The sequence below is a fragment of the Delphinus delphis genome, chromosome 15 (assembly GCF_949987515.2).
Source record: "Delphinus delphis chromosome 15, mDelDel1.2, whole genome shotgun sequence".
In the NCBI taxonomy this organism is placed as follows: Eukaryota; Metazoa; Chordata; class Mammalia; order Artiodactyla; family Delphinidae; genus Delphinus; species Delphinus delphis.
Window position 1 is genome coordinate 9,806,333 of NC_082697.1, and position 8,274 is coordinate 9,814,606.

The 8,274-nt window shown below is 40.9% G+C and overlaps 1 pseudogene; it reads left to right on the forward strand.

Annotated features, from left to right (window-relative positions):
* The first annotated feature begins 1,967 nt into the window (after positions 1-1,967).
* On the forward strand, positions 1,968-2,120 carry LOC132438449 (large ribosomal subunit protein eL39-like; annotated as a pseudogene).
* The last annotated feature ends 6,154 nt before the right edge of the window (positions 2,121-8,274 follow it).

The following is an 8,274-nucleotide window of genomic DNA, read 5'->3' on the forward strand; positions in this document are numbered from 1 at the left end:
GCAGCCACTATGGAGTTCCAGTATGGAAGTTCCTTCAAAAACTAGAAATAGAGTTACCATATGATGCAGCAATCTTACTCCTGGGTATCTATGCAGAAAAGACAAAAACTCTAGTTTGAAAAAATACGTGCACCCCAATGTTCATAACAGCACTATTTACGATAGCTAAGACATGGAAGCAACCTAAGTGCACATAAATGGATAAAGAAGATGTGGTATATATATATATATATATATATACATACATACACAATGGAGTACTACTCAGCCATAAAAAATAATGAAATAATGCCATTTGCAGCAACATGGTTGGACTTAGAGATTCTCATACTAAGTGAAGTAAGTCAGGGAAGAAAAATATCACATGATATCACTTATATGTGGAATCTTACAAAAAATGATACAAATGAACTTATTTACAAAATAGAAACAGACTCATAGACATAGAAAACAAACTTACAATTATCAAAGGGGTAAGGAGTGGGGAAAGATAAATTAGGAGTTTGGGATTAACAGATACACACTACTATATATAAAATAGATAAACAACAAGGACTTACTGTATAACACAGGGAACACTATTCAATATCTTGTAATAACCTATAATGGAAAAGAATCTGAAAAAGAATATATATATAGTACTGAATCATTTTGCTGTACACCTGAAATTAACACAACATGGTAAATCAACTATACTTCAATTAAAAAAAAGAAAAAATTTAATATTGTAAATATTAAATACACTTAAATATAAAACAAGAAAAATTAAATTAAAAATTTTTTTAAAGAATTAAAGTAGAACCTACACTTGTGTCCACATATTGCCATTTATGGTGCTCATTATCATTTTGTAAATCTGTTCACCTCCAGTATTGGTGCCTTCAGAGCAGAAAGATTCCCCTTTCCTTTCATCACCAGTAGACCTGCCATTCATAAACCATCTCAACTTCTCTCCATCTTAAAATATCTTGGGGGGCTTCACTGGTGGTGCAGTGGTTGAGAGTCCGCCTGCCGATGCAGGGGACACGGGTTCATGCCCTGGTCCAGGAAGATCCCACATGCCGCGGAGCGGCTGGGCCCGTGAGCCATGGCCGCTGAACCCGCACGTACGGAGCCTGTGCTCCGCAACGGGAGAGGCCACAACGGTGAGAGGCCCGCGTACCGCAAAAAAAAAAAAAAAAAATCTTGGGCTTCCCTGGTGGTGCAGTGGTTAAGAATCCGCCTGCCAATGCTGGGGACACGGGTTCGAGCCCTGATCCGGGAAGATCCCACATGCTGCGGAACAATTAGGCCCGTGCACCACAACTACTGAGCCTGTGCTCTGGAGCCCTCAAGCCACAACTACTGAAGCCCACGCTCCTAGAGCCCTGCTTCTCTTGTGCTCTGCAACAAGAGGAGCCACCACAATGAGAAGCCCATGCACCGCAGTGAAGAGTAGCCCCCGCTCGCAGCAACTAGAGAAAGCCCACGTGCAGCAACAAAGACCCAACTCAGCCATAAATAAATAAATATGTAAATAAATTTATTTTTAAAAAAGAAATAAAAGGAACTGCTAGTGGAAAAATTACTGTACGATATTAACAGTTTTTTAGATACTGCAGAAGAAAAGCTCAATGAATGAAGACATAGCAATAAAAACCATCCAAATTGAGAGACAGAAAAGACAAAAGATTGAAAAACATGAACAGAGTCACAGTGACCTATGGGACAATATCAAGTAGTCTAACATATGTGTAATTGAGGTCTCAGAATAAGAGGAGGGAAGGAGGCATGCAGAAAAAATATTGGATGAACTAAAGGCCAAATTTTTTCAAAATTTGGTGAGAACTATCAATTCACAGAACCAAGAAACTAAATGAACACAAAGCAGGATAAAAATAAAACCACAAGAAGATATATTATCAGCATCAAATTCCTGAAGTTTTCCTCCGCCATTCTGGTGTGTGCAGTTGACTCTGTTCCTCACCATGTCTTCTCACAAGACTTTCAGGATCAAGTAATTCCTGGTCAAGAAAAAGCAGAATTATCCCATTCCTCAGTGGATTTGGTTGAAAACTGGTAATAAAATCAGGTACAACTCCAAGAGGAGACATTGGAGAAGAGCCAAGCTGGGTCTATAAGGGATCGCACATGAGATGGTACACATATTTATGCTGAATCAAGGTCATTTGCATCTTACCATCTCACCCTGAAAACCACTACTATCTGGACAACTGGATGTATTTTATTGGGAAAATGATTTTTCTCTGTTTTAGTTTATCTGCACTAGTAGTTTGGCTCAGAAATAAATATGTGAGAATCTTTTGTTGGAAACAAAAACAAAACCAAAAAACAAATTCCTGAAAACCAATGGCTAAGAGAAAATCTTAAGAGAAAGCAGGAAAAAAAAAGTCATTGAATATACAGGAAGAAAGAGTTACATTTCTTGTCAGACATTATGCAGGTCAGACACAATGGAAGTGCTGAAACTGTCAACCTAGAATTCAGTGAAGATACCTTTCAAAAATGAATGCAAAATAAAGATCATTTCAAACAAACAAAAATGAGAGAATGTGTCACCAGCAGAATGCACTGCAAGAAATGATAAAGAAAATTTCTCAAATGGAAGGAAAATGATACCTGATAGAAAACTGGATTACACAAAGGAATAAAAAAAAGCCAAAAGTGATAAATATATGGATAAATATAAAATACTTTTTTCCCCTCTATTTTTTTTTTTTTTTTTTTGCAGTACGCAGGCCTCTCACTGTTTTGGCCTCTCCCGTTGCAGAGCACAGGCTCCAGATGCTCAGGCTCAGCGGCCATGGCTCACGGGCCCAGCTGCTCCGTGGCATGTGGGATCTTCCCGGACCGGGGCACGAACCCGTGTCCCCTGCATCGGCAGGCGGACTCCCAACCACTGCGCCACCAGGGAAGCCCTTTAAGGGTGATTTTGAGTACATTTATTGCTGCCTGGCTTACTCCCCTCCCCCAGCCCCCTAAAGCTCAGTATCTTTTTTTTTAATTAATTAATTAATTTTTGGCTGCGTTGGGTCTTCATTGCTGCGCGCAGGCTTTCTCTAGTTGTGACGAGTAGGGGCTGTTCTTCGTTGTGGTGTGTGGGCTTCTCGTTGCGGTGACTTCTCTCTTTGCGGAGTACGGGCTCTAGGTGCATGGGCTTCAGTAGTTGTGGTACGTGGGCTCAGTAGTTGTGGCACATGGGCTTAGTTGCTCCACGGCATGTGGGATCTTCCCGGACCGGGGCACGAACCCGCATCCCCTGCATCGGCAGGCGGACTCTCAACCACTGCACCACCAGGGAAGCCCTTCCCCTCTATTTTTAATGTCTTTAAAAGATCATTGAAAAAAAAAAAATCATTGAAGTACAGCATGGATAAAGGGGAAAAAAAAGAAATTTTACAAGGGAGAAACCTAACAAATACTACCTCTGATAGGCACTCAAAGTTAACATAAACTGTGTTGATAGTTCGTACCCTTGATGTGATGAGAATGGCTTTACTGCCATGGTCTTCCTCCCACAAACATATGACATCAGACAAATCCCAGTTGAGGACATGCTACAAGATACCTGCGCAGTACTCCTCAAAACTGTCAAAATGAAAAAACACGAACAGTCTGAAAAACTGTGACAGCCAAGAGGAGCCTAAGAAGACATGACACTAAATATCATATGATATCCTGAATAGGGGTCCTCGCACAGAAGAAAGACATCAAATAAAAACTAAAGAAATCTCAATAAAGCATGCACTTTAGTTCATAATTAAGTATCAATATTAATTCATTAATTGTAATAAATGTACCATGTTAATGTAAGATGTTAATAATGGGGGATACTGTTTTTACTGTTTAAAGTAAAATTGACTGTTTAAAGCAAAAATGTCAAAGTATTTTAACATTTATAACCAAAGTAGTAATAAAATTTATGACAAATAAAGCACAAAAGACATGTGGGGGGAATGGAAATATCTTACTACAAGTATTGTATTTGATGGTGGACTGCAATGCATTAAAATACATATGATAAACCCCAGAGCAACCACTGAAAAATAAAAAGATATAGCTAATAATCCAACAGTGAAGATAAAATGGAATCCTAAAAAATAACTCAATTAACCCAAAAGAAGGCAGGAAAAAAGAAATACAGAGAAGATGAGACAATAGAAAACAAAGAGCAAGATTGTAGACTTAACTCCAATCATATCAAAAATTACTATAAGTGTAAGTGACCTAAATATTCCAATTAAAAAGTCAGAGATTGTCAGCCTACATAAAAAGGCAAGACTCGGGCTTGCCTCGTGGTGCAGTGGTTAAGAATCTGCCTGCCATTGCAGGGGACACAGGTTCAAGCCCTGGTCTGGGAAGATCCCACATGCCACAGAACAACTAAGCCCGTGAACCACAACTACTGAGCCTGCGCTCTAGAGCCCACGAGCCACAGCTACTGAGCCCATGTGCTGCAACTACTGAAGCCCACGCACCTAGAGCATGTGCTCCGCAACAAGAGAAGCCACCGCAATGAGAAGCCCATGCACCACAACAAAGAGTAGCCCCCATTCACCACAACTAGAGAAAGCCTGCACACAGCAGCGAACACCCAACGCAGCCAAAAATAAATAAATAAAAATTTTAAAAAAATACATCATGTTAAAAAAAAAGGCAAGACTCAACTATATGCCATCTCCAAGAAACCCATTTTAAATATAAAAATATAGAGATTAGAAGTAAAGAATTGAAAGAGATACACAATGCAAACACTAAGCAAAATAAAGCAGAGTGGCTATACTAATTTCATACAAAGTAGACTTCAGTACAAGAAGTATTACCAGGGATTAAATGGGACATTTCAAAATGAAAATGGGGTCAGTTCACCAAATGACATAATGCTAAATCTGTATATCCTTAATAACACAGAACTGAAAGAATAATACAGGTACATAGTATGGAACTCAAAACAAAAAAAAATATGAAATGTTTGACACACTGACTGGGAGTTTATCTGTGAGATAAATTTCTATAAATTGAAGTGCTGGGTCAAAGTACATATTGATAAAAATCTGATGGATACTGCCTAACTGCTGTCAAGGGGAGATGGTGGGGTAAAGGAACAATTGCTGTTAGCAATAACCGAATAAGAATAAGAATAATAGCTAAGGGACTTCCCTGGTGGCACAGTGGTTAAGAATCCGCCTGCCAATGCAGGGGATGCGGGTTCGAGCCCTGCTCCCGGGAGATCCCACATGCCGTGGAGCAGCTAAGCCCGTGCGCCACAACTCCTGAAGCCCGTGCACCTAGAGCCCGTGCTCCACAACAAGAAAAGCCACCGCAATGAGAAGCCCGTGCACCGCAACGAAGAGTAGCCCCCACTCGCCGCAACTAGAGAGAGCCTCCGCAGCAACAAAGACCCAACACAGCCAAAAATAAATTAATTTTAAAAAAAAGAAGAATAGCTAAGATTTTTTTGAGTACCTACCATGTGCCATACTGTTCTCATTTATTAACTTTTTGCTCTCATGAGGGAGGCAGTCTGCCTCTCTCCCATTTTATAGAAGACTTCTGGGCTAGCAGATTATAAAAGGGAGTGTGAGTGCAGGGAGGGCGGATACTGCAAGTTATGTTTATCACAAATCCTGGAAATCTTCGCTTATACACATCTTTAAGTTTTCCTGTGTGACTGGGTAGCGAAAAATGGAGAATAGAGTAGCCAATTCATCTTCCACGACTCTCTCAGAGGATTGCTGTGCTTTGCGTTGCATTTTAGCTCTAGAGGCTGGAAACTGCCTTCCAGTACAGTTTTCTTAATGGACGTTGAAATGTGAATTTCATGTAGTTTTCATGCATCATGAAATAATCTTCTTTTGTTTCTCAGCCATTTAGCCAAACTAAAGTGCTTCACCTCAGTTGAACACCATACCCCTCCCTTTCCAAGATTTTCACCTCAGCACCACCACCCTGCCCCCACCCAGCTTAACATGCTTCCGTCTATTGTGAAAAGAAAATTCCATGAATGCAGAAGCAGAGACTCATGAATTTTCTTTTTTTTCCTCCTCAAGGTGCTTACCTAAGATGAGCTTTGTGATTGGAATGCAAAGGGGCATCAAACGGACTCCCAATCGCATTAGGGAAGATAAGCAGTTATCAGATGGTTTGACCGATTGGGTGGTTAAGTATTTTCCTGAGGAAGCCACTTTCAGTATTGCCTTCAGAGGAGCTTAACAAACTGGTTCTCGCCTCCTAAAGTTATGGTTGCTGACTTTTGCTTTTGCTATACTAATTGTTTTTCTGATCAGTTGCAGCCAACACAGGTTTTGATTTTACAAAGTAAAAGGGCTGGAAAATCTCCCAATTATTTTGCCCACCAAGGCAATCTCCAAATCACTGAATGTGCTCGCCACTGTAATAACGGGTCATCTGTTTTCTAACATGAGAGTATGGGACAAAATAAGTTTCTTTTAGGACTTTCTTTCAAGATGAAGTCTTCCATTTCTAAAAGTAAAATTCTAAGCTGAATTGAGAGCCACTGGCAATGCCTCCTAAAGTGAAAATTCTTGGGGACTTAAAAAAAAAATTCTCAACCGCCCCCAAAACATACTAATCATTTTTAATCAACTTTTTCTTTTCTTTCTGACTACAGACATGCTCAGCATTTGGAAAAGTCCACTCACTGGACAAGTTGTAATATTCATTATAATCATAAAAATGACAAGGATTTTAAAAGCCAGATGCCAACCCAGTGAGAGAGAGCTTAACAGGACTTTTGGGCTGAGAAGCCCAGGGAGATTTTGAGTCTGCCGTGAGTAACTTGAAGGGAAATCCTGACTCCAATTATAAAGCAAAGACAAAATCCCCTCAATCCTTTCAATACATCCAACTTCTCTGGCCAAATTGTGTTCTTTCTCCTCCCCACACCCTACCCCCTCCAGCATTTCCATAAACAATATGGCTATCGGGCCAAGCCTCTTGGTCAGCAAATAAAGGCAGAGAGCTAAGTAAATTTGCTTCCCAGCAATTATTTTTGTGAGGTCACGGAGTTAAGCATTAAAAGAATACTACTGCGGATGGGGGTATTCAGTAACTGTATGATTTGTGCTGCAAAACTGACAAAAGGAGCCAGCCACTCTCCTACTTTTATACTCACAGAAATCATTGACTATGGGGTCTTTGTTCCCTAAATTCATCTAAGAGGAATCTTTCACATGAACGCCCCTGCATTCCTGCTAATCCCCTCCTGCACTCTGCTTCCCAAAGAAAGTCCATTTGGTCATTTGGTCTGAGTCTTCACCTGCAATTTATCAGGATAATTATGTCCTGAAAAGAAAAGAAAGAAAATAAAGCAAGAACAAAGAAAAAAAAAGAAAAATCCACCAAGATCTTTAGCATCCAGAGCGGGAATGAGCAAACTTTTTCTGTAAAGGGGCAGAGAGTGAATATTTTTAGCTTTGCGACTCCTACAGTTTCTGTGGTGAGACTGCCCACCAATGTATGTGGAATAAAAACAGTCACCGACATCACTTAAGTAAATGACGGTGGCAGCTGGGTTCCAATAAAACTTTATGGACACCGAAATTGGAATTTCTGTAATTATGTGTCATACAAGTAGTATTCTTCTGATTGTCTCTTGACCATCTAAAAATGTAAAAACCATTTTTAGCTCATGGGTGGATTTGGTCCAGGGACTGTAGTTTACAGACCCTTGATCTAGAAGAATCTGGCCTTGGAAACCCCTTTTGGTCTGAATGAGGTCGTTCATGTTTGATGGGTCTTGCTCTTGTCACAGGCAGGTATGTCCACTTGACAGCACAGCTGGACAATGGTTTCTGGATTTTAATATCCTATTCAAAAACGTAGTGCGGAATTCCAGGAATTTAAGCCAGGAAACTGGACTTCATGCCACATACACTGAAAAATCCTCACCAGGATTTTTTTTTTTTAATTTATTTTTGGCTGCATTGGGTCTTGGTTGCTGCGTGCGGGCTTTCTCTAGTTGCGGCGAGCGGGGGCTACTCTTCGTTGCGGTACGTTGGCTTCTCATCGCGGTGGCTTCTCTTGTTGCGGAGCATGGCGCGCGGGCTTCAGTAGTTGTGCCTCACGGGCTCTAGAGCGCAGGCTCAGTAGTTGTGGCGCACGGGCTTGGTTGCGCTGCAGCATGTGGGATCTTCCTGGACCAGGGCTCGAATCCGTGTCCCCTGCATCGGCAGGCGGACTCTCAACCACTGCGCCACCAGGGAAGCCCCGGGAGGTTCTCTTTTAGATCAGGTGTTCTATAGATGGCTCTCC